This window comes from Bufo bufo, chromosome 2 (assembly GCF_905171765.1).
Source record: "Bufo bufo chromosome 2, aBufBuf1.1, whole genome shotgun sequence".
Classification (NCBI taxonomy): Eukaryota; Metazoa; Chordata; class Amphibia; order Anura; family Bufonidae; genus Bufo; species Bufo bufo.
The window spans coordinates 588891297-588917668 of NC_053390.1; positions in this window are offsets into that span (position 1 = coordinate 588891297).

Below are 26372 nucleotides of genomic sequence, written 5' to 3' on the forward strand. Positions count from 1 at the left end.
CCCCCTTCATGATATCACCAGCACACAGGGATGGGGAGAACCGAAGTTCAGAAGTAAAGTACTGTATATCAGTAAGAAAACAACTCCAGAAAAAGATAATTAATGGGACGAGTGATATTGATGACCTATCCTGAAGAACGGTCATCATTAGGTACCCGCTGCACAATCTCTTTAAGTTTTTTAAACTCTTTAAAGTGTAACTGTCATTCTTTTTTTTCTTTTTTTTTTTATGTATTGAGGCAGTGATGAGGCAGTGACCATTTTTGTAATATACTTTCATTACTGAAATTGTACATTTCTATGAGAAAATAGCTCTAAAGTGGCCCATTTTGAGCCTTAGCAATGCTCCTCTGTCTTCTGCTTGCATAACTGTGGAGACTTGCTCAACACTGACTGTGTTATGTAAACAGAAGACAGAGGAGCGTTGCTAATGATCAAAATGGGCCACTTTAGAGCTATTTTTCTAATAGAAATGTGTGATTTCAGTAATTAAAGTATATTACAAAAATAGTCATTATCACTGCCCCTACACATTACAAAAATAAAAAAAAGAATGACAGTTACACTTTAACTGCTTTACGTCCGCCCATAGGATATAAATGTCCTATGGGTGGACGTCTATTTCTGAAAGCACGTTTTAAAACGTCTTTTCAGAAATAGCAGCTGCACGCTAATCGTGCAGCTGCTGATCGGGTTGCCCGCTGTCAGTGACAGCAGGGCAACCCTAAGACAGGGCAGGGACAGTGCCCAGGTGTCCCTGCCTTCCGGATCGCTGCAGACACAGTGCTCACCGAGCGCTGTGTATGCAGAGAAGGAAGCGCTATGCGCTTCCTGTTCCGGCCCGGCGGTCATGTGACCGCCGTGACCGGAGAGTGCAGGGGCTGTGTGAGGTCTCTCAGAGACCTCGATCAGCCCTGCTCTGAGGCTGTACAGCGCTGGATTGCTGCTGTACAGCCTCTCTAGGGGTGTATTTGTCCTGTAACTGGGGCTACTATGTCAGCCCCAGTTACAGGAGAAATCAACAGTGAAAAAAAAAAAAAAAAAAGTGAAGTAAATGTCCCCCAGAGGTCTTGTATGACCTTATGGGGGACGAAAAGTGTAAAATGAAAAAAATAAAAATAAAAGGTGGAAAATAAAAAAATAAAAAAAGTCCCCAAGTAAGGAATGAAAAAAAAAAGTTAAAAATAGAAAAAATAAAAAAAAGTATACATATTAGGTATTGCCGCGTCCGTAAAAACCAGCTCTATAAAAATATCACATGACCTAACCAATCGGGGGAACACCGTAAAAAAAAAAAACTGTGTCAAAACAAGCAATTTTTGTCACCTTGCATCACAAAAGGTGCAACACCAAGTGATCAAAAACGCGTATGTCCCACAAAATAGTACCAATAAAACCGTCACCTCATCCCGCAAAAAATGAGCCCCTACATAAGAAAATCTCTCAAAAAATAAAAAAAACTATAGCTCTTAGAACATGGAGACACTAAAACATCATTTTTTTGGTTTCAAAAATGCTATTATTGTGTTAAAGTGAAACAAATAAAAAAAGTATACATATTAGGTATTGCCGCGTCCGTAAAAACCAGCTCTATAAAAATATCACATGACCTAACCCCTCGGGTGAACACCGTAAAAAAAAAAAAAAAACTGTCAAAACAAGAAATTTTTGTCACCTTGCATCACAAAAGGTGCAACACCAAGTGATCAAAAACGTGTATATCCCACAAAATAGTACCAATAAAACCGTCACCTCATTCCGCAAAAAATGAGCCCCTACATAAGAAAATCTATCAAAAAAATAAAAAAACTATAGCTCTCAGAACATGGACACATTAAAACATAATTTTTTTGTTTCAAAAATGCTATTATTGTGTAAAACTTTAATAAATGAGAAAAAGTATACATATTAGGTATCGCCACATCCGTAACAATCTGCTCTATAAAAATGTCACTTGACTGAACCCCTCAGGTGAACGCTGTAAAAATAAATAAATAGAAACTGTGCTAAAACAACCAATTTTTTGGTCACCTTGCCCCATAAAGTGTTATAATGAATGATCAAAAAATCATATGTACCCAAAAATAGTACTAATAAAACTGGCACCTTATCCCCTAGTTTCCAAAATGGGGTCACTTCTTGGGAGTTTCTACTGTAAGGGTGCATCAGGGGGCTTCAAATGGGACATGGCATCTAAAAACCATATGGAGTTCCTTTTCTTCTGCGCCCTGCCGTGTGCCCATACAGCAGTTTATGACCACATGTGGGGTGTTTCTGTAAACCGCAGAATCTGGGTAATAAATATTGAGTTTTGTTTGGCTGTTAACCATCGATGTGTTAAAGAAAAAAATTGATTAAAATGGAAAATCTGCCAAAAAAGTGAAATTTAAAAATTTGATCTCCATTTTCCTTTAATTCTTGTGGAACGCCTAAAGGGTTAACAAAGTTTGTAAAATCGGTTTTGAATACCTTGAGGGGTGTAGTTTCTACAATGGGGTCATTTATGGGGGTATCCACTATGTAGGCCCCACAAAGTGACTTCAGACCTGAACTGGTCCTTAAAAAGTGGGTTTTGGCAATTTTCTTAAAAATTTGAAGAATTGCTTCTAAACTTCTAAGCCTTCTAACGTCCTAAAAAAATAAAATGACATTTCCAAAATGATGCCAACATAAAGTAGACATATGGGGAATGTTAAATAATAAATATTTTATGAGGTATCACTTTCTGTTTTAAAAGCAGAGAAATAGAAATTTAGAAAATTGCAAATTTTTCAAATTTTTGGGTAAATTTGGGATTTTTTCATAAATAAAGGTGAAATATTTTGACTCAAATTTATGACTATCATGAAGTACAATGTGTCACGAGAAAACAATCTCTGAATGACTTGGATAAATAAAGGCGTTCCAAAGTTATTACCACATAAAGTGAGATATGTCAGTTTTGCAAAATTTGGCCTGGTCAGGAAGGGGGCAAATGGCCCAGATGGCAGTTGGTTAAATTATAATATTAAGGTTTAACACTAGGTCACAGGCCCAGACTGGCCCACGGGGAGCAGACGAATCCTCCAGTGGGTGGCACATGGCATAGTACACTGACTGCACTACATACAGACAGCAGCCTACTGCATCCCAACAACTCTATCCATCCATATAAAAAGGGTAGCTTATTTAACAAACTACCCAGTGTATTATTATACTGCACTCATTGGGTGGTTGCGATGACTTCTTCACTCAGAGGTGGGTCAGCCAGTATCCTCATTCCCAGGGACCCGCCTTCTCGACATCCCTGCAGGTGCCTCCTTATTAATCATCTTGCAGTGTCTTGCTGCTGCCTGCTGCTGTGTATGTGTTCCTGTCTCATGTAGTCCAAGACAAAAGCCAGTCAGCAGAATACTGGCAGGGTCTCTAGGACGGAACAGTCTGAGGCACATACTAAGCAGCAGGCTATTACTTAAATGAAATGTATGTTGGTACAGTCTTAGGAATTTGTGAAGGGGGCTCTGGTAATATTTGCATGTATCTGTATAGTAGGGCCCGGAATGAATTTTACAGGTGGGCCCTAGGCACCTCTGTCAGACACTGCTAGGTATGAGATTGTTGGTGAAGACAGTCTTACATTCATAGTAACTATTCCCTTGTGCACAGATGTTTATAACACTTTTCATGGAGAACATTCCTTGACTTGCTGTAATGACATACTGGAGTAATTAACCATCCATGGTGGTCAGAGACTGTTCTAGAAACATGCACTATCACTGCTGTATGAAAAATACTATCTGGGTTCCTTTATACAGGCTTTTGTTCATGTTTTTTTTTTTTTTGCCAAAAAACAGCCTGAAAAACTCACTTGATCAGCAGTTTTTGAAGCATTATTCAAAGTTTTTTTTTTCTTCTGGCATTTTTGCCCAGAAAGTGAGTGTTATAGCATCTGCCACTTTTTAATAGCATTATTTGCATGCCTAACATTTTTAGAGGAAAGTATGTGCCCCTTGTGATGTCCCTTTTTCTGGAGAGCTGTATTGGGAAACAAAAAAGCATTGATAAAGAACCACAAAAATTGTATTACTGACACCACCACACTTTGCATATGCGTTGTTTTAAAGCAACCGTAAAACCCAATGGGGGTCTATGGGACAAAAATGCCAGGCAAACTAAATGGTTGCTCCAATTAAAAAAAACAAAATATAATTGACCCCCCCAAAAAAACACTTTAAGGGCTCGTTCACATGAACGTTTTTTTGCATTCCGTATATGGGCTGTTTTTAGCGTTCCGTATATGGTCCATATAAGTAACCATTCATTTCAATGGTTCTGCAAAAAAACAGAATGTACTCCGTATGCATTCCGGTCCCGTATTTCCGTTTTTCCGTTCCGTTGAAAGATAGAACATGTCCTATTATTGCCCGCAAATCATGTTCCGTGGCTCCATTCAAGTCATTGGATCCGCAAAAAAACGGTACACATACGTAATGTACTCCGTATGTCTTCCGTATCTGCTCCGTTTTTGCGGAACCAATTATTGAAAATTTTATGCCCAGCCCAATTTTTTCTATGTAATTACTGTATACTGTATATGCCATACGGAAAAATGGAACGGAAAAAAAGGAATGGAACCGGAAACACTACTGAAAAAAAATGCCTGTTTGTCCTGCATTTAATATTTCCCATAGACCTCCATGCAACACTTGTTTTTGCATTTTAAAAAATGCAGTAACAATGTACCAAACACCACAAAACTCCTTAAAAATTACACCAGCCTCTGACTATTTAGTGTCAGAAAAATCACTTCAAAAGAGTCTGCGGTGGTGTACCCAAATGGTGCACTTTGATAAATTTGTGCATCTTTGAACCTAACACTTTTGTCTCCTCCAGTTTTCTCTCCCCTACTGGATTGAGTTTCCTACTTTCTAAAAAGTCACATTGCTAAATCTGGAGTGAAACTAATTAACATAGATAGTCACACCCACTTTTCAAAACAGCGGCCGCTCGCGCGTGTGGGAGGAAGCCGCGTTGTTGAACTCCAAGGAGACGAATCTTCGGTGTGATGTCACACTCTGCAGGTTACGGATGCCTCCTAGCTCCTCTCTTACTTCTGACGTGTTTCGAAAACTACGGATTTCTTCCTCAGGGAACACGGCTTCCTCCCACACGCACGAGCGGCCGGCCGGAGCCGAGCATTTGAGTGGTAGGAAGCCTGAAGATACATTGCGCGAGTGTCTCATCGCGATAGCTTGGAAGTACATACTGGGAGAGTGGATTAGTGAAGACAGTCTGGTCAGGATCTACCTGTCCTTACAGCACTTTGGGGCGAGTACCTATTGTGCTTTTGTATTACATTTACATACTCCCACAAGGAAATAGCTCATCATTGTGGAAGTGTGTCGGTTATATTGTGACATATTATTTGCAGTCAGCGCGGGTTCAGAGCTTTTTTAACAGTGACTTCACACTAGATGGGTATAGGCAATAACCCGTTAGAGACCCAGCAGCGGCGATAGCATAAAATAGGAACTTAGTAGGGCTTTATTCCTTGGCGGCAGCGCTGATATTTCTTTTGATTCATTCAGAATTTTTTTTATCAATCCAAAATATTTAAAATGATCCAAATTAAATAAAAAAGCATTTAATATACACTACAAATACGAGATTAAAACTGGTGCACAAATTAGATGAGCACCCTCTAGTCTTTATTGATATTGTAAAACAGCAGGACAGTAATAATCTCACTGAGTCGCTTCAGGCGCTTAACATTGAAAATAATTAGGTCACTTGCTTTACATAACTGGGCATGTTTAGATTGGCATGTTTTCTTCACACAAATTGACTTTTTTCTAGATACCGCCTAATAGTATCTCTGGGGTATATAATATGTTTATAATAAGAAAAGATATGTAAGAGTCGTTGTCTTGCACTGTTTTGTTTGCGCTTGCTTTTTCTGTGCATAAACAACACAGTGCTATCATCATCAAATCTTTCTGCTGTCCTGTGCTCCAGGTTAACAGCTTTTAGTGAGTGACACATTATGACAAACTCCAAATAGATTTCAGCCTCTGAATGTAAAAAACAAGTATTTATAGTCACTGACAACAAGAAAAAACCTTAAAGGGATTCTGTCACCTCTCATAACCCAAATTCGGATTTTAAACCAGTCATGCTCCATAGCTTACCTTGAATCGGCTGTGCTGTTCTATATTGTAATCCGTCCAGTAGTTTTGCAGAAAAACGACTTTTATAATTATGCAAATTAACCCTGAAGGTGCCCAGAGGGGCGTTATGTTCCCCTTTGTGTGCCCAGTAACGCCCCTCTTACAGTGCCCAAAACGCCTTCCTCCAGAATCCCTAACCGCCCACAGCATCTCATCCCTCTCCTCCCCCTCCCTGGCTGCCGAGCGAAGTCTCGCGCAGACGTAGTACCCACTGAGGGCTGCGCCAGTGCGATTTGCTGGAGACTGAGGGTAGAGCGCGCCACGGACGTCAATAGGCTCGGTGCATGCCCAGTGACGACGATGAAGCTCCTGCCCTCAGTCTCCAGCAAATCGCACTGGCGCATCCCTCAGTGGGTAATGCGTCTGCGTGAGACTTCGCTCGGCAGCCAGGGAGGGGGAGGAGAGGGATGAGATGCTGTGGGCGGTTAGGGATTCTGGAGGAAGGCGTTTTGGGCACTGTAAGAGGGGCGTTACTGGGCACACAAAGGGGAACATAACGCCCCTCTGGGAACCTTCAGGGTTAATTTGCATAATTATAAAAGTCGTTTGACTTCCGGTTCCGGCGCGCACATGGAGGGACGTGAGTGAAAGGCTCTCCGTTCGACCGGCCCGAAGTTCTAGTAAACCGCCGCACACCGGGACCGTTAGGTACCCCCAGATCTCCCTGACACTGTAGGGAGCACCTATGGAAAAGTTTGTTGTCAGAGGCGGCTCTCAAAAGGAACCACGAACATCACTCCCGCCAGGTGACGACCTGAAAGCCAGGAGCAAAATGGCGCCGGCGGCTGAAAAGCGACACAGGTTCACCCGCTCATCCTCGCAGTCGACCCAGAAAAGTGCAGAGGCATCGGGTTCAGAGGAGGAAGAAGGAGAGTGTGGTCCAAACACGGCTGACGAATTAACAGCCTCATGCAAATCTATGGCCATAGAAGTGGCTACACTGCTAGCGCCAGATATTAAAGAGGACCTTTCACCGATTCTTACCTTATGAACTAACTATACAGACATGTGGAGCGGCGCCCGGGGATCTCACTGCACTTACTATTATCCCCGGGCGCCGCTCCGTTCTGCCGCTATGCCCTCCGGTATCTCCGCTCACTAAGTTATAGTAGGCGGAGATACCAGTCCCTAAGTTATGGTAGGCGGAGTCTGCCCTAGCGCTGGCCAATCGCAGCGCAGAGCTCACAGCCTGGGAGGTTATTTTCTCCCAGGCTGTGAGCTCTGCAATGCGATTGGCCAGCGCTAGGGCAGACTCCGCCTACCATAACTTAGGGAACGGAGATACCGGAGGGCATAGCAGGAGAACGGAGCGGCGCCCGGGGATAATAGTTAGTGCAGAGAGATCCCCGGGCGCCGCTCCACATGTCTGTATACTTAGTTCATAGGGTAAGAATCGGTGAAAGGTCCTCTTTAAGGCCTCACTGGAAGCCACGGTCTCGTCAGCCCTGCAGCAACTTCAGACGGATGTGGCGCAACATACCTCTCAGATTGCCGAGGTGGAACAAAGAGTGGCGCTAGTGGAGGAAGATCTGGAGAAGGCCCAGAGCGGTGTCAGAGACCTCCTGCGAGATAACCAATACCTAAAAGAGAAGTTAGACGATTTAGAGAATCGATCCAGGAGGAGTAACTTACGGATCATCGGCCTTCCCGAATCGATTCCTCCGAACCAACTGGTCGATATCTGTGAGGTGGAGATCCCACAAGCACTGGGACTGCGCGGCACCTGCACAGTGGAAAGGGCGCATCGTTTGGGGCCGCAAATTTCAGCAGGTGCGCGTTCCAATAATATGAGACCTAGAGCTGCTATAGCCAAATACTTGAACTATGCCGCTAAAGAAGCGATACTAGCGAAATTTCGACGCAATGTGAGGCCCTTAACGATTAGAGGCAACAAGATCCTCCTATTTAGTGATTACTCAGCAGAAGTGGCCAAGCGTAGGAGGGAATTCTCGCAAGTATGCTCCGCTCTTGCTCACAACAAGATCAAGTTCGCCTTACTTTACCCTGCAACCCTGAGAATTTTTCGTCAGGATGGGGCGGTCGACACGTTCCTTTCGCCTGGAGAAGCATTGGGGATGCTGGATTCGGATCCCTTATTTTCGGATTTCATGTTTCCATCCTCCCAGCGATCTACTTCCTCAGCCAGAGGGAGAGGAGCCTCTCAGAAGATGGGGAGATTGGGGTCCAGACCCACAGAACCAGGACACCTGGAAACAGATCAGAGTTGAATATGGACAACACCAAGTATCATTAAAATATGATAAGGTCGTCCTTGAGAGTCACGTGAGATATCATTAGACTTTTTGGTTCACTTTTGTTATTGCGTTATTACTTATTGATTATGCCAAAGAGTAAGGGCCGGGAAACGGTATATAATAAGAGATTGCTGATGATGTTTGAAATATGTAGTGACAACTGCTACACTGTTAGATGTGCGAAAAAAGTGAAGTCCTCATTTACTTTATCTATGTTGTGGGGTTGGGTGGGGGGTTACGGGTGGCGGGGTGGGGGGGGTGAACACTAATCTAAATGTGGTTGGGGTGCAGTTACTTTGGTACCAATATGTGCTTGATCTGTTCTGGGTGGCTTCTCCTGCAGAGAACGCGTATATAGTGAAATTACTATGCGTGTAGTCACGTGGAACGTTAAGGGCCTACGATCCCCCACTAAACGTATGGCGGTATTGCGCCACCTCAAAAAGCTCAAAGTAGATGTGGCATTCCTGCAGGAGACCCATTTAGAAGAAGCTGATTTTTTTAGGATGCGTAGATTATGGGTGGGACAGGTAGTAGGTTCACCATCAGTGGGTAAAAGGGCGGGCACCATGGTTTTGTTCCATAAACGCCTGCAATACGAGATTCGCTCCATGTCCACTGATAATCAGGGGAGAAGGATGCGAATAAATTTGGATTCCCCAGTAGGGCAGATAGTTCTACAAAATGTCTATGCCCCCAACACCTCTCAGACTGACTTTTACAAGTCGTTGGAGAAAGACATTTTGGAAGAAGACTCACAGATGATACTGGTGGCGGGAGATTTTAATAGGGTGCATAACGAACAGGAAGATAGAAATCGAGGGGCCCTAGACAAGGTTACTTCACAGAATCGGACCCAGACGTTGCTCCCTTGGATACAAAATACTGGCCTTTGTGATACCTGGAGATACCATCATCCAGTGGATCGTGAGTACACTCATTTTTCTCATGCCCGGGGGTCATGGTCCCGGATTGACTATCTCCTGACATCGCAGAGGATGCTTTCTAAAGTCAAGTCGGTAGAAATTTCAGATTTGTTAATCTCGGACCATGCCCCAGTGGTTATGGAAATAATGGACATAGTCCCCAGGGGACAAGATTATACATGGAAAATGCCGCAACATTTAATCAAGGACAAGGAATTCTTAGATAAGCTGAAAGGGTGGTGGTGGGAATACTCACAGGATAATGCGGAACAGGCATCGAACCAGAATTTATTCTGGGACGCGGCTAAAGCAGTTCTTAGGGGCCAAATTATGTCTTACTCGATAGGAAAGAAGAGGGAAGCCAATAAGAAGTTTGAGGAAGCTACCCTAAAGGTGCGGGAGATGTACACTCAATTTCTGCAAACTCCCTCAGCCCCTAATAAAGTTTTATGGGTCACGGCTAAGCACAGTTTTGACTACTGTCAGGAAAGAAAAGAAAAGTGGTTTGGAGACTACCAAAAAGCTAAGTTTTTTCGGGTCGGTAATAAAGCGGGTCGGCTATTAGCAAACCTAACACGCCCATTTGTCAAACAAACGGCCTTGCATCCACTAAAGGGCAGTTCGGGAAAACTAAGCTCTCAGCCGAAGGACGTAGTGGAGATACTAGGAGACTACTTCCAAACACTGTATTCAGGAGACCCCCCCCCACTCTCAGGAAGCAAGGGATCTTTTGGACAGGGCGGATTTGCCGCATCTTTCTACTGAGGCGGTGGAAACGCTATGTCAAGACGTCAGTGAAGAAGAATTGGGGATGACAATTAAGTCGCTATCAAATTGTAAAGCCCCGGGTCCGGATGGATTCCCGGCGGAATTTTACAAGGCCATGATCCCAGAACTTTCCCCGACGCTAACTAGGATGTTTAATAATGTTATGGCCGGAGGTAATTTACCTGACTCAGGCAGGTTGGCCTATATTAAAATTCTCCCGAAACCGGGCAGAGATCTGACTCAGCCCAGTGCATATAGGCCAATCTCCCTGATTAACCAGGATATTAAAATCATGGCAAAACTTTTGGCCAATAGGTTGGCCATTTGCTTACCGAATCTAATTGGCTCACACCAGGTAGGGTTTATGAAAGGTAGATCGGCTGTAACTAATGTACGTAAAGTCCTGACTGTTTTGAGTAAATATAGAGATCCAGCGACCGGGCCTTCTCCAGCGTTATTGGCAGTAGACGCCGAGAAGGCATTCGATAATGTAAACTGGCAATGGTTGGATATGGTTCTGGACAGAGTTAACATTACAGGACGCTTCCGGAATTTCTTGAAAGCGCTCTATAATAACCCCCAGGCTCGTGTGAATATACCGGGCTTTCTTTCCAAACCAATGACGCTGGAGAAGGGTACGAGGCAGGGTTGTCCCTTATCCCCGTTACTTTTCAACTTAGCAATGGAGCCCTTGGTGAGATGGCTAATCAAATCTGATACTTTTGAGGGTATTAAGATAGGGGTCAAGGTGTTGAAAGTTAGTTGCTTTGCAGATGACATCTTACTATATTTTGGTTCCCCGGAACTTCATTTAGAGAAGACTCTAGAGGCGTTAAATCTCTATGGAAGGGCCACGGGATATAAGGTCAACGTGGAAAAAAGTCAGTTGCTGTTCCTAGATCATAGGTCTCCCGCAGCCAAATATTTTCAGAACAGATTGGAGGTTAGGAGGGATTATTTGACTTATTTGGGTATAAAGATAGGTCGCACCCCTGCGTCATTATATACTCTGAATTATCCCCCCCTCTTCCTTAAAATAGAAAATGAACTAGAAAAATGGCAGGACCTTCCATTATCGTTGTGTGGGAGGGCTCATTTGATCAAAATGGTAAGCTTTCCAAAGCTTCTTTATCCGCTCCAGACTATTCCATTGCTGTTAAAACACACTGATGTAAATAGGATGCAAAGAGCTTTTAACCGTTTCCTCTGGAAAACTAAGAGACCTCGCATTGCCTATGCTAAACTAACGATGCTGAAATATGAAGGGGGGTTACAATTGCCTAATATCCGTCATTAGAACCTGGCGGCCCTTTTTAGACATGTGCGTGATTGGGTGTGGGGAACAGGCTATTATTCGGCGATTAAATTTGAAAGGGAGTTAGCTGAGGGAGAAAACCTGGAGGCCCTATTGCATTCTAGATTAAAAGACATACCGTTGTCAATAAGACAGTGTATTTTATTGAAGGACACCATAATGGCGTGGAAGGCGATTAGGAAAATCTATGGTCTTCCTTATTACTTGTCACCTACACTACCATTATGGTCGCTGCCGGCGTTTCCCCAAGGTAGGGAGAATAGTATGTTCCAGACGTGGAGGGAGAAAAATATACTGAGACTCAAGGATCTACTGCAAACGTCTGGTCTCCGTTGGCTAGATTGGGACCAGGTCAAAACACAATTTGGCTTTCAAGATGCTCACTTTCTACCCTATCAGCAGATTAGAAGCTACTGTAACGCTCAGGCAAATTCTGTTGGTGATTCTGACAGGTTAGCGTGGTTTTCGGCCTTGCTAGGTAGTGATAGCTCTTACATGCCCCTTTCTGAATTACAACGTAGACTCCATAGCATCCAGACAATAGGTTTGGTAAAAGGGGCCTATAAACCTTGGGAGAATGAATTATCCGACCCGAATATATCCAAAAAGATGAGAGAAGGCATGGATTTGGTCAGACGGGCAACATGTAATGAACAGTGGAGAGAGACACAATTAAGACTCATGCATAGAGCAACGTATGCCTTTAATTTGTCCTATCAAGATGCTCCTGCCCATTATCTGCGTGAATGTCCTAAGTGTAGCCTCCCGAAAGCAGGTTTACTACATTCCATATGGGAATGTCCGAAAGTGCAACCGCTATGGAAGCAGGCTATAGATTCTATTGATGACATTTGGGGGGACACGGTGGGTATCACACCGCAGCAATGCATATTCCATTACATACCTAAAAACCAGGAGGAGGAAATAGGATCGTTGGTTGCTAAACCATGTATACATCTCTTTTTGATGTCAGTTAAGAAATCTCTCCTACGACACTGGCTAGAGAAGGAAGTCCCAGTGTGGGAGGAGGTCATGGGAATGATGAAAAATGTTCTTTACCTAGAGAGACTGGAGGTAGAACAGGATAAGGAACGCCTGGTTGAAAAGTTTATTAAAAAATGGAGGAGGTTCATAGAAAAGCAACTTTCTGATGTTGAAATCAAGGAAATCATAGCCCCATTTAGACTTACTGGGTGGTACTTAGAAGCTCAGCTTGCAGGTAGGTTAGGGAGACTAGCCCTTTAATTCAGCTCTTTGGCGAGTGTATCATCCAGGGTGGGAGGTGAGGCTTTGTTCTGAAGTCACTTCAAGGCCGAAAGTCTTAGATTGGTGTTCAGGGGTGGGGGGTGAGGGAAAGGGGATGGGGTTATGGGTGGAGGGAGGGGAGGGGAGTTGGGGAGTAAAATGGTAAAATGTGAATTGAGAATGATCTTTTTTTTTGCATAATTGCTTGCATAAATATGCTTTGATGCAATTTTTCTGTACTGTATTGTTCTTATATCCATTGCTGTACAAAGTGATTTCTCATTTCAATAAAGAGATATTTAAAAAAAAAAGTCGTTTTTCTGCAAAACTACTGGACGGATTACAATATAGAACAGCACAGCCGATTCAAGGTAAGCTGTGGAGCATGACTGGTTTAAAATCTGAATTTGTGTTATGAGAGGTGACAGAATCCCTTTAAATAAAGTCTGTCCTTGTAGGGCTGGCTCAGATGAATGTATTGATACCTTTCACTTAGCGATCCAATGATTCATTCTGGACTAAAAGTACTTTTAACCCATAGGATATCAGTGTCGTATCTGTACTGCGCTGCAGGATGTGACTTGAGTCAGAGCGTACGGCGCGCTGTTCAGGCGGGTGCAGGAGCTGCGCCGGCCTGATCAGCGGCATGGGCCCATCTGTCACCGACAGCCGAGCCCCTGCTGTATATACTGGCATCGCTGAATACAACAATGTGAGCATATTAATCCCTTGTATGCCACGGTCAGCACTGACTGCAACATATACAGGGCTTGTGGAGGGTACAGGCTCCCTCCACATCTCCATTGGGTCCCCGCACTGCGCTGACAGGGACCCGATGACTGAGAAGGCAGCCCAATGCCTTACACAGGCATCGGGGCTTGCCTTCAATGGAAGCCTAGGAGGTCCTGACCCCAGGCTGGGTCTCCTAGGCAACTGTCAGTGTACCACACTGATAGTTCAATGCAGTACAATACAGCATGTATTGTACTGCATTGAAACAGGGATCAAACCCTGAAAAATTCCCATAGTGGGGCAAAATGAAAAAGTAAAGTGCTTTTCGTAGTAAAAAATTAAAGTATCAATAAAAAAAAAACACACACCTTTCCCATAATAAACATAATAAAAACATATAAAAGAAAAAAAAATAAAAATCTGACATTTTAGGTATCGCCGCATCCGTAACAACCAGCTCTATAAAAAATATAACATGATCCACCTCATCAGGAGAACCCGCAAAAACGAAATAAATAAAAACTGTGCAAAAACAGCATTTTTTTGTTCACCTTGCACCTTGCCTCACAAAAAGTGAATGATCAAAAAATCATATGTACCAAAATTGAACCAATAAAAACGTCAACTCTTACCACAAAAACAAGCTCCTACATAAGACAATCGTCTGAAAAATAAAAATATGGCTTTCAGAAAATGTAGGCACAAAAACATGATTTTTATTTTAAAAAATGCATTGTGTAAAAGTGAAATAGTAAAAAAGTATCACTGCATCCATAATGACCTGCTTATTGGCTTTCGCACCAAGGGTGGCAGTACTTCTGAAACTGCACACTTTGTGAACTGTTCGGGTGCTGCTGTGGTGAAAATGTATAGTGAGTGGACAAATGGCACCATTGTGAATAAGCGATTTGCAAACTGTGGAGCACCACGTGCCATTTATGTGGGAGGTGAACGTCAGTTACAAAGGTGCACAAGAGCAGACCAACACACTAAAGTGGAGCAGCTCACCACCCAAATGAACCACGGGGCTTCAAGATGTGTCTAAAACAGCAGTTCAGCGAACTCTACTGCTTATGGGGCTCCAAAGCAGACGGATGGTCACTGCACCTCTGCTAAGGAAATTGTATCAGCATAAAAGGCTTCCATTTTCGCCACAGTATCAGAATTGCACCTCCACTGATTAGCAAAGGGTTTCCTTCTCTGATGAGTCACATTTTCTGCTTCATTGAACATTTGGACATTGGCATGTCAGATGAGAAACATCAGAAAGCAAATACTCTGCAACCACTGCTGGAAGAACACAAGCTGGTGGTGGCAGTGACTCATTCATGTTGAAGGCACTCTCAACTGATCTGGCTGTGAATCCATCCTTGCAGATCGCGTACACCCATAGATGCTGATTGTCTGTCCTGGGGCAGGTAAGATATTTCAGCAAAACTTTGTAACATGTCATACAGCTATATTCACAAGTAGAGCCCTTGTAGCACTCAGTGGATATTTTACCGGAGTAGGGTTCCCACCCCTTTTAACAATTAATACAAAAACTCCAGTTAGACCGTATTGGATGCAACTTGTTTATTTTCTATTCAAAGTTGGTTGCTGCGGCAGCAACCAACTTTGAATACCAAATAAACAAGTTGCATCCAATACGGTCTAACTGGAGTTTTTGTATTAAATGTCATACAGCTAGAAATGTTGAACATTGGTTGGAAGAGCATGGCCAAGATTTCCAACTATTTCTCTGGTCCCATAATTCCCCAGGGTTAAACCCAACTGATCATCTGTGGGACCACCCCGATCGTCATGTTCGCTCTATGGGTCTTCCTTAACACACCCTTCAGCAGCTGTGGGGTGCACTGTAGTCAGCATGGGTCCAGATACCTGTGACAACCTACCAGGACCATATTGAGTCACTCCCAGCCCATCTAGCTTACTCTGAATATTAGCTGGTGGTCATAATTAGTGCTGAGCAAAGCAAAGCATCCGAAGCGGAATTCAGTCCGAAGTTTAGGAAAACTTTGATTCTAAACTAATCAGAATTTCCTCGTGCTTCGTTGTAACAAATACATTTTTCTAATATAGCAGCTGCATGTGTTAGAAAGTGAAAGTAAGTGTAGAGGAGACAAGCCCAAGAATGCGGCCAGCCAATCCGCAAGTAACCATCCCCCTGTGATGTCACAACTAGGCAGAACCCTATAAAATCCTGATCCCGGGTGGTTGCCGCCATTTTCCTGTAAGCTGAGCATAGGGTGAGACGTGACAAGACGCTCATGCACTAGGGACAGTGTGGCTGCAAACTGTTAACAGAGAGTGTAGGACAATATTGGAGAGGGAGATTGCAGGGAGACAGCAGGGTGAGTTCAGGGAGAGTGGAGGGCGAGCGTAGGAGAATGCTGAACGACAGACACTGCTGCAATTTATAGCCATGTACATAACTGTGCAGTGCACCAAGAGTCATAGCTAATCCATTTTGTTAGCGGTAGAGTAACTGTACTGTCAGTATTACAGGCAGGTCTAATTTATCACCATGTATATAAGTGTGCAGTGCACCAATATTCATAGTTAATCCGTTGTTAGCTGTAGAGTTACTGTGCATCAGTATTACAGGTCACTGTTACCTGCAAGTCTAATTTATCGCCGTGTACATAACTGTGCAGTGCACCAAGATTGATGGCTAATCTTTCTGAAATCCGTTTTTATGCCTGATTTAAAAAAGATACTTTTATACTTTTAAGCAGATTGGTCTGGATATACCTGATTTATAGCGATTCGTAACAAATCTAATTTCTTGTCGAACTTCAGAGAAGCTAGTGAATCAAATTTTTTAAAACTTTGCTTACCTCTAGTCATATTAATGTGACTCGACTGTGTAGTAGACCCAGTTATAGGGTAAATACAGCCCCCAGAGAGCTTACATATGCTTGTATAACCTCACTACAGAAGACACAGCCAGCTCTGCAGACTCCCGGGCCCTGGTGGTCATATGATGCTGGGACCAGATAAGGAAGTGGCGGTAAACAGGCGGTTGGCAAGGGGTTAAAATGTTGAGGAATATGGCTATTGGAGAGTGGTTATCCAGATGCAGCAACTGTTTTAAAGGCGTTCCAGGATTTTAATATTGATGACCTATCCTCAGGATAGGCTATCAGTATCTGATCGGAGGGGGTCTGACTCTCCACCCCCACTGATCAGCTGTTAGTAGCTCCACTTCCCTGGCAGCAGTGCTGCCATATTCTTCACTTATTAATTTGTGTTTGGTGCACAGATTAAAAAAGGGAGCAATTTAGCAACAATAAAACACCCAGTTTATGTGCCCAAGATACATTCATTTTAAGAAAATGGCATGCTCAATCTCTTTGTAATCATTAAGGGTGATAACAGAGCCTGAGGAAGTTTCTCCACATGTAAACACATAGAGACAAGGCTGCACTCAGCTGCTACAGTATGTGCTTTAAATCTTGCTGGAATTTCCTGCTAGTGAAGAGACAACGCAAAAGTAAAACTAGAAATGAATGATAAAAGTAAACAGAATATAATCTTGCCCCCACCATTTTTCAGTCTGCAGCATTTTTTGCACATTCCTTTAACAAACAGCTCTGTAGGAATCCCGCAGAGAAAACAGGGGTTAATCTCCTGCTGATCGGTTTCATCTTCAGATGGAGTGTCTTAGAGAGGGAACGGCATAGCCAAAGGGTGGGGCTTAAAATTTGTGTCCTACTGCAGACAGGGCACAAGAGTGGGGTTCCTGCTACAGCCCGTTGTCTTACATCCAGACACAGGACTTATATGTTTACCTTTATTATTGCCAAAGATTCTAGTAACAGATCATGGTATAATAATATTTGCCCCAAGTTGAGCGTGTGTACTGTTTATGGCAGGCTATATTTGTTATCTGTTGCATTATGTTAAGTATCACAAAAGGTTTTGTGGTTCTCTCCCTGCCTGATTGGCATATTGATAGGAAAGCTGTCCTTGAGGGAGATGAGAAATGTGTAGCATTATAGGTTTCTGATGAATGTCTTGCTACATTGAAATTGCAATTCACACTGGGTTTGCATGTGCCCACCAATGGAAATGATTCAGGGGTCCCAATGCCTATACATAGCATATGAACCTTTACTTTAACTTGCATTGTAAACATTGTTAGTAGAGATGAGCGAATTTATGAAAAGTTTGATTCGGCTGATTTCGTCACGAAGCGCATTTTTTTTATAAGTAGCGGGTGCAATGACAGGGAGCTGCGATAGCGCCGTCCCCATCATTGTACCCCTCAGATGCCGCGTTCATACATGATCGCCGCATCTGAGTGTAAAAACTGTGTAAAATTAACATGAGAAAAATCTCAATCAAACTTACCCCCTCCATTTGCTCGCGACGGGCCGGTCACCGCCATCTTGCTTGAAGATCTGATGTGAAATCTCACGCGGTGCGAGATTACGTCATCGTGCTGGCCGGCATTGTGACATCATTCGTCACCACGCACGGGATTTGGGCCGAGATCTTCAATCAAGAGGGCGGCTGGCTGCCCATCATGAGCAAATGGAGGAGCAAAGTACAATTCTTTTCGTTTTTTACACTATTTCAGGTTAAATTGATTCGATAACACGAAACACGAGGAAATTTGGCTTTGAGGCGAATCAAATTTATCCTGAAATTCAGATCGAATTCCAATTCGTGGGATTAGATTCGCTCATCTCTAATTGTTAGTAATATTGTTCGCACACATCATATAGGAGGGGGTGCTATTAAGTCCTTGACTTTGCAATCTTCATTTTTTTCACATAAATGAGAGTTATATCATGTGAGAGCTCAATATTTACAAAACATTTGGCACAATCTCATGTTCGATTCTTATGTTATGCAGGTTTAAACACAGCATGGTGGAGTAGGCAGCATATTTCACTACAAAGGAGTTCCCATTTCTGAAAGGGATATCGGCCAAAGACATTCACAGTGACATGGTACAAACATCAGTCGACAAGTGCCCTTGTGCTCCACAGTGAAAAATTGGATTGCTAAATTTAAAACCGGCAACTTTAACTCAGATGATAAAGACCATTCAAGGAGACCAAGAGTGGTGACCATTTCAGAAACCATAGACACCATCCATGACATGATTCTGGAAGGCGATCAAATTTCTGCTTTGAAGATAGCCGAGGCTCTGAACATTTCCAGAACTAGAGATGGGCATAACTTTCATAACTCACAATCATCTGGACATGAGAAAGGTAGTGGCGTCTGTCTTCTGGGCAGGGCCGGCGTTAGAGGTGGGGGGGGCAAACAGGGCAGTTGCACCTGAGAAGAGCACAGACAGCACAGCAAGGAGCGCTGGTCCCTGGTCTTGCGGCTCCAGAGAAGTCAGGCAGACCTTGGCCCCAGCCCCTTCCCCTCTCTCTCTCACCGGAGGCCCTGCACTGTGAATGTAATGGCCTCCCTGCTCCCGAGGTTTACTGGTGAGTTCAGAATGTCACCCTTATAATGACCTGACATATTTTCTGCCGGCCCCTCTTTCCTCTCTGTGCTGCAATAAATGACTAGGGCTGCTAGTTGGCAGACATAACCTGATAGGTACAGCTGGACAGTCCAGACCCTGGACTAACATGAGGGAAGACAGCCTGCAGAGAATATACAGGACCTGTCCTCTGCACCCATCCCCCCCCCCCCCCCCGTCCCCCCCCCCCCCCCCCCCCCCCCCCCCGTCCCCCCACTGTAGCAGTTTTTTTTTTTTTTTACTATTTGCTGCCTGGAACACAGTTGTCTAAATATAATGTAATATTTATAATGTATCTAATGCTTGTCTATCTCACAAATATCTTTATTTCTGCATCCTCTATCTACCCCTTTATCATCTATATTTCTCATATCTATCTATCTATCTATCTCACATCTATCTATCTATATATCTCCTATTTATCTATCTAAATATCTAGAAAATAAAATTCTTTTTTATATTTCTTTCTATTCGTTATGAACTTTTTTACTTTGAATGCAGAGAACACATTATCTACATGTCCCTGCTGTCTCTATATACAGAGCACTGGTAACAGTAACTATTTTCATGTGTTTTCTGATTAATTAAGAGAGTTAAGCAGGTCTCTTGGTATACTTGCTAAGAGAAGCACACTTAAGACTGTTCCGTGCGTTGAGGGCCGCAATATGCGGTCCCCAATGCGCAGGCACCCTCCTTGCGGTTGCCGCAGATGCATCCAGACCCACTCAACTTGAATGGGTCTGTGATCCGAACATGTTTTATTTTTTTGTGGTGTGGAGGCATGGAGAGGAACCCCACGGAAGTACTCCATAGTGCGCTGAAATCTGGTAAAGGGTCTCAATACCGGAAAAAAACTATTCCGTTTTGTCCCAATGCATTCTGAATGGGAAGCAATCTATTCAGTATGCATCAGGATGTCTTCCGTTCCGTCCTTTGTACTGCGGTATTTTGTCCGGCCAAAATTCCGGAACACTACTGTAATGTATTAATGCCGGATCCGGTACCAAGTGTTCCGGAAATTGCCGCATCGCTGGATCCGGTTTTCCGGTCTGCGCATGCGCAGTTCTTTCTAGCTTTGAAAAAATTTAATACCGGATCCATTATTCCGGATAATACCGGAAAGACGGAGCCGGTATTTCAATGAATAAGTCTAACGGATCCGTAGAAAAAGATATCCGTTTGCATATCGATTTCCAGAACTGGCAGGCAATTCCGGCAGCGGAACTGCCTGCCGGATTCCAACAACGCTATTATGAAAGAACCCTAACCTGCTTCCTGACACTGACTCTCTGCTCCAGTGCTCTCTGACCTCTGCTCAGGTTCCTGGATGTCATCATCCATTTTGACGCTGCCCGCAACCAATCGTGGGCCACGGTGGGGACTTCTCCCCTTGCGTCAAGTGAATAAAAGTGTTGATACAGTACTTCAGAATTTGGGGCCCCACTTTTAATTTCGCCCAGGGCCACATTTTGTCTAAAACCAGCCCTGCTTCGGGGATAAAGCTGGGTTACTGCTTGTAGGCTACATTCTAATGGGGTCTATTATCACAGCTGTGTATTGCACAACAATCTGAGATAAATTAAAGGTGGCATTGAAGTAAAAAAGGCGTGGAAAGTTTTCATGTTCTTGGACAGCAGCCATCTCCCAGCACAAACTGGCTGACCTGAGCTTCGAGGTGCTGGATCATCCTCCTTACTTGCTTGGTCTGGCACCCTCAGACTATCATCTGTTTTCTAATTTGAAAAAACACTTCAAGGAAACCAAATTCGACTCCATTTCTGAAGCAATTGCAATGGCTACTGGTTGGTTTGCCGCCCAACCAAAGGAATTCTATCTGGATGTGTTGAAAAAGTTGCAACACCACAGTCAGAAGTGCATTGATATCTATTAAACTATGTGGTATTCTGTCTCAATGTTCTGTGGTCCAAGCCAAGAACCTATCAGCAAAACTCATAATTAATAGTCTTTTATCAATAAATTCCAAAAAATAATCCATAGAAACAAGTGATCGCTTCCGATATTTCTCCAAATGAGTTTGTCTTCTTCAGTTTTTAATTTCTAAAAAAAAGAAATTAATCTGGTTGACAAGCCTGACCCTGGGAGTGGTGTCACTTTTCAGCCAGGCAACATTACTATTACAATATACTGTATTAATATGTGGTGGGTTTGGTGCAGAAACCCTTGCAGTTGTCCCATTGATTTGAGCAGGCTTGCAGAAATCAATGCACATCCTCCAAAGACAGTCCCATTCATATAAATGGAATTGATTTGAAACACATTTGTGTAAATATACCCTTACACTACCAAACACCATGACAAAATGATCTGATGTTCCCATGCAATGTTTGAGCTTCTGAATGTTAAGAGATCAGCCCTGTGTTAGTGGGACAAATATTGTGCTTGTAATAGCCTTTAGAACTGCATATTCACAGTGCAGGAAAGTAGGGGGGGATAACGTGATTTTATGATGTCCTATTTATGCTACTCTTTGTTGTGATCTTTCCAGTAGATGGTGGTGTAAATGAGTCCTCCAGTTTTTGAAAAGTAAAGCTTTGCAAAAAAATTGTTTTAGAAAGATTACTATTTTAGCAGTTTTAACTAAAGGATTTGTTATACCTATTGTTAGAAAAGGCAGATTGTATATAACATTTATAAATATCATAGGCATAGTTGAAGGATTAAGACTGCCAAGATGACATGTCTACCTGATCTGCCTGTTTATATTAGAGGAAACTTTGTGCAAGAAATGTACAAATCATTGTTAACCTATTCCACCGAACAACCAGCTGGTATAAAAACATTATATATATATATATATATATATATATATATATAATTTTGTCACGGATGAGGTATAGGAGGAAACACCAAACTGACAACCAGTAGGGAAAGGGAAAGCCACTAGGCCTCAATGCTAGGGACAGGAAAAGGTCACCTCCTAGTAACCCTACTCCTGGCCCTGACTCCTAACCCTATGGGCACCCCTTGAAGGTAAAAATTCCCATACTCTCAAACCTGGGACCCTGAAGACCCTAGAGATCCCTAAGAATATTGTCAGGGCTGAGGCTCCCTGAGGCCTAGTAACAACAAGCAAGGAAGGGAAAACAAAACACAAACAAACGCGACACTTAACTTCTGTAGTGATAGACGAGCAGGAACACCAGAGACAACCTCACACCAGCTCAGCCAAACCCAAATGAAGCTATCTACTGCACAGTCAGAAGCGTGGGGCAACACTAAATAGGGTAGAGTAATGAGTACTAAGCTACACCTGAAACAGGGGATGAGGTCACAAACAAACACTGAATAAAGAGTAATCAAAGATAGGGATGAGCGAACCCGAACTGTATAGTTCCCGAACCCGAACATTTTCGTAAAAGTCCGGGTTCGGGTTCGGTGTTCGGCAGCCAATCAACAAGCGTCATACTACTTGCCCCAAGAGGCCATCACAGCCTTGCCTACTATTGGCATGGCTGTGATTGGCCAGTGAAGCATGTGACCCAGCCTCTATATAAGCTTGGGTCACGTAGCGCTGCACGTCACTCTGCTGATTCAAGCATAGGGAGAGGTTGCGCCTGCGACGTTAGGGCGAGATTAGGCAGATTAACTCCTCCAAAAGACTTCATTCTGTGATCGATCTGCAGCTGTGGATCATTGAAGTGCTATTATTGACTTGCTCACTTTTTTGAGGCTGCCCAGAGCGTTTTTAGATCACTTTTCTGGGGTGATCGGCGGCCATTTTGTGACTTGTGGTGCGCCAGCACGAGCTATCACCAAGTGTATTTAACCATCGATAGTGTGGTTATTTTGTGCTATATCCTACATCAGCTGCAGGCTGAGCCTGTGTCACCGAAGTGCATTTAACCATCAACAGTCTGGTTATTTTTTGGCCATATACTACATCAGCTGCAGGCTGAGCCTGTTTCACCCAAGTGCATTTAACCATCAACAGTCTGATTATTTTTTGGCCATATACTACATCAGCTGCAGGCTGAGCCTGTGTCACCCATGTGCATTTAACCATCAACAGTGTGGTTATTTTTTGGCCATATATTACATCAGGGGCAAGTTGAGCCTGTCACCCAGCGCCTAAAAAATAGACCTGACATTTCTATTCAACCAAATCTGCACAGTTTTAGCTGGTCAAGTTATTTGTAGTGACCGTCAAAGCAGACTTTTTGTTCTGGGTTGAAAAAGCATTCCCAAATTTGCCATTCTGAAAATAACTAGTTTGTGGTATTTCAGGCCTACTTGAAATCTATCCCAAAAAGAAAATCTTACATTGAAGTTATTGATAGTGTCATTCAGAAAAACCTAAGACACACGCTAGCGTGCTGATAGAAGTGTCATTCTGTGATTAAACCTATAACTGTCACACAGCGCAAAAAAAAACAGGTCTCACATCTCTATTCAACCAAATCTGCACAGTTTTAGCTGGTCAAGTTATTTGTAGTGACCGTCAAAGCAGACTTTTTGTTCTGGGTTGAAAAAGCATTCCCAAATTTGCCATTCTGAAAAGAACTAGTTTGTGGTATTTCAGGCCTACTTGAAATCTATCCCAAAAAGAAAATCTTACATTGAAGAATTGAGAGTGTCATTCAGAAAAACCTAAGACACTCGCTAGCGTGCTGATAGAAGTGTCATTCTGTGATTAAACCTATAACTGTCACACAGCGCAAAAAAAACCACGTCTCACATCTCTATTCAACCAAATCTGCACAGTTTTAGCTGGTCAAGTTATTTGTAGTGACCGTCAAAGCAGACTTTTTGTTCTGGGTTGAAAAAGCATTCCCGAATTTGCCATTCTGAAAATAACTAGTTTGTGGTATTTCAGGCCTACTTGAAATCTATCCCAAAAAGAAAATCTTACATTGAAGTTATTGATAGTGTCATTCAGAAAAACCTAAGACACACGCTAGCGTGCTGATAGAAGTGTCATTCTGTGATTAAACCTATAACTGTCATACAGCGCAAAAAAAAACAGGTCTCACATCTCTATTCAACCAAATCTGCACAGTTTTAGCTGGTCAAGTTATTTGTAGTGACCGTCAAAGCAGACTTTTTGTTCTGGGTTGAAAAAGCATTCCCAAATTTGCCATTCTGAAAATAACTAGTTTGTGGTATTTCAGGCCTACTTGAAATCTATCCCAAAAAGAAAATCTTACATTGAAGTTATTGATAGTGTCATTCAGAAAAACCTAAGACACACGCTAGCGTGCTGATAGAAGTGTGATTCTTTGATTAAACCTATACCTGTCACACAGCGCAAAAAAAAACAGGTCTCACATCTCTATTCAACCAAATCTGCAGTGTTTTAGCTGGTCAAGTTATTTGTAGTGACCGTAAAAGCAGACTTTTTGTTCTGGGTTGAAAAAGCATTCCCAAATTTGCCATTCTCAAAATTGTGGTGAATGGGAACAATGAGGAAAACATCTAATAAGGGACGCGGACGCGGACGCGGACATGGTCGTGGTGGTGTTAGTGGACCCTCTGGTGCTGGGAGAGGACGTGGCCGTTCTGCCATAGCCACACGTCCTAGTGAACCAACTACCTCAGGTCCCAGTAGCCAGCAGAATTTACAGTGATATTTGGTGGGGCCCAATGCCGTTCTAAGGATGGTAAGGCCTGAGCAGGTACAGGCATTAGTCAATTGGGTGGCCGACAGTGGATCCAGCACGTTCACATTATCTCCCACCCAGTCTTCTGCAGAAAGCGCACAGATGGCGCATGCAAACCAAGCCCATCGGTCTGTCACATCACCCCCATGCATATCAGGGAAACTGTCTGAGCCTCAAGTTATGCAGCAGTCTCTTATGCTGTTTGAAGACTCTGCTGCCAGGGTTTCCCAAGGGCATCCACCTAGCCCTTCCCCAGGGGTGGAAGAGATAGAATGCACTAACGCACAACCACTTATTTTTCCTGATGATGAGGACATGGGAATACCACCTCAGCACGTCTCTGATGATGACGAAACACAGGTGCCAACTGCTGCGTCTTTCTGCAGTGTGCAGACTGAACAGGAGGTCAGGGATCAAGACTGGGTGGAAGACGATGCAGGGGACGATGAGGTCCTAGACCCCACATGGAATGAAGGTCTTGCCACTGACTTTCACAGTTCGGAGGAAGAGGCAGTGGTGAGACCGAGCCAACAGCGTAGCAAAAGAGGGAGCAGTGGGCAAAATCAGAACACCCGCCGCCAAGAGACTCCGCCTGCTACTGACCGCCGCCATCTGGGACCGAGCACCCCAAAGGCAGCTTCAAGGAGTTCCCTGGCATGGCACTTCTTCAAACAATGTGCTGACGACAAGACCCGAGTGGTTTGCACGCTGTGCCATCAGAGCCTGAAGCGAGGCATTAACGTTCTGAACCTTAGCACAACCTGCATGACCAGGCACCTGCATGCAAAGCATGAACTGCAGTGGAGTAAACACCTTAAAAACAAGGAAGTCACTCAGGCTCCCCCTGCTACCTCTTCTGCTGCTGCCGCCTCAGCCTCTTCTGCTGCTGCCGCCGCCTCGGCCTCTTCTGCTGCTGCTGCCGCCGCCTCGGCCTCTTCCTCCGCCTCTGGAGGAACGTTGGCACCTGCCGCCCAGCAAACATGGGATGTACCACCAACACCACTACCTGCGTCACCAAGCATCTCAACCATGTCACACGGCAGCGTTCAGCTCTCCATCTCACAAACATTTGAGAGAAAGCGTAAATTCTCACCTAGCCACCCTCGATCCCTGGCCCTGAATGCCAGCATTTCTAAACTACTGGCCTATGAAATGCTGTCATTTAGGCTGGTGGACACACACAGCTTCTAACAGCTCATGTCACTTGCTGTCCCACAGTATGTTGTTCCCAGCCGCCACTACTTCTCCAAGAGAGCCGTGCCTTCCCTGCACAAACAAGTGTCCGATAAAATCAAGTGTGCACTGCGCAACGCCATCTGTGGCAAGGTCCACCTAACCACAGATACGTGGACCAGTAAGCACGGCCAGGGACGCTATATCTCCCTAACTGCACACTGGGTAAATGTAGTGGCGGCTGGGCCCCAGGCGGAGAGCTATTTGGCGCACGTCCTTCCGCCGCCAAGGATCGCAGGGCAACATTCTTTGCCTCCTGTCTCCTCCTCCTCCTACTCAGCTTCCTCCTCCTCTTCTTCCACCTGCTCATCCAGTCAGCCACACACCTTCACCACCAACTTCAGCACAGCACGGGGTAAACGTCAGCAGGCCATTCTGAAACTCATATGTTTGGGGGACAGGCCCCACACCGCACAGGAGTTGTGGCGGGGTATAGAACAACAGACCGACGAGTGGTTGCTGCCGGTGAGCCTCAAGCCCGGCCTGGTGGTGTGCGATAATGGGCGAAATCTCGTTGCAGCTCTGGGACTAGCCGGTTTGACGCACATCCCTTGCCTGGCGCATGTGCTGAATTTGGTGGTGC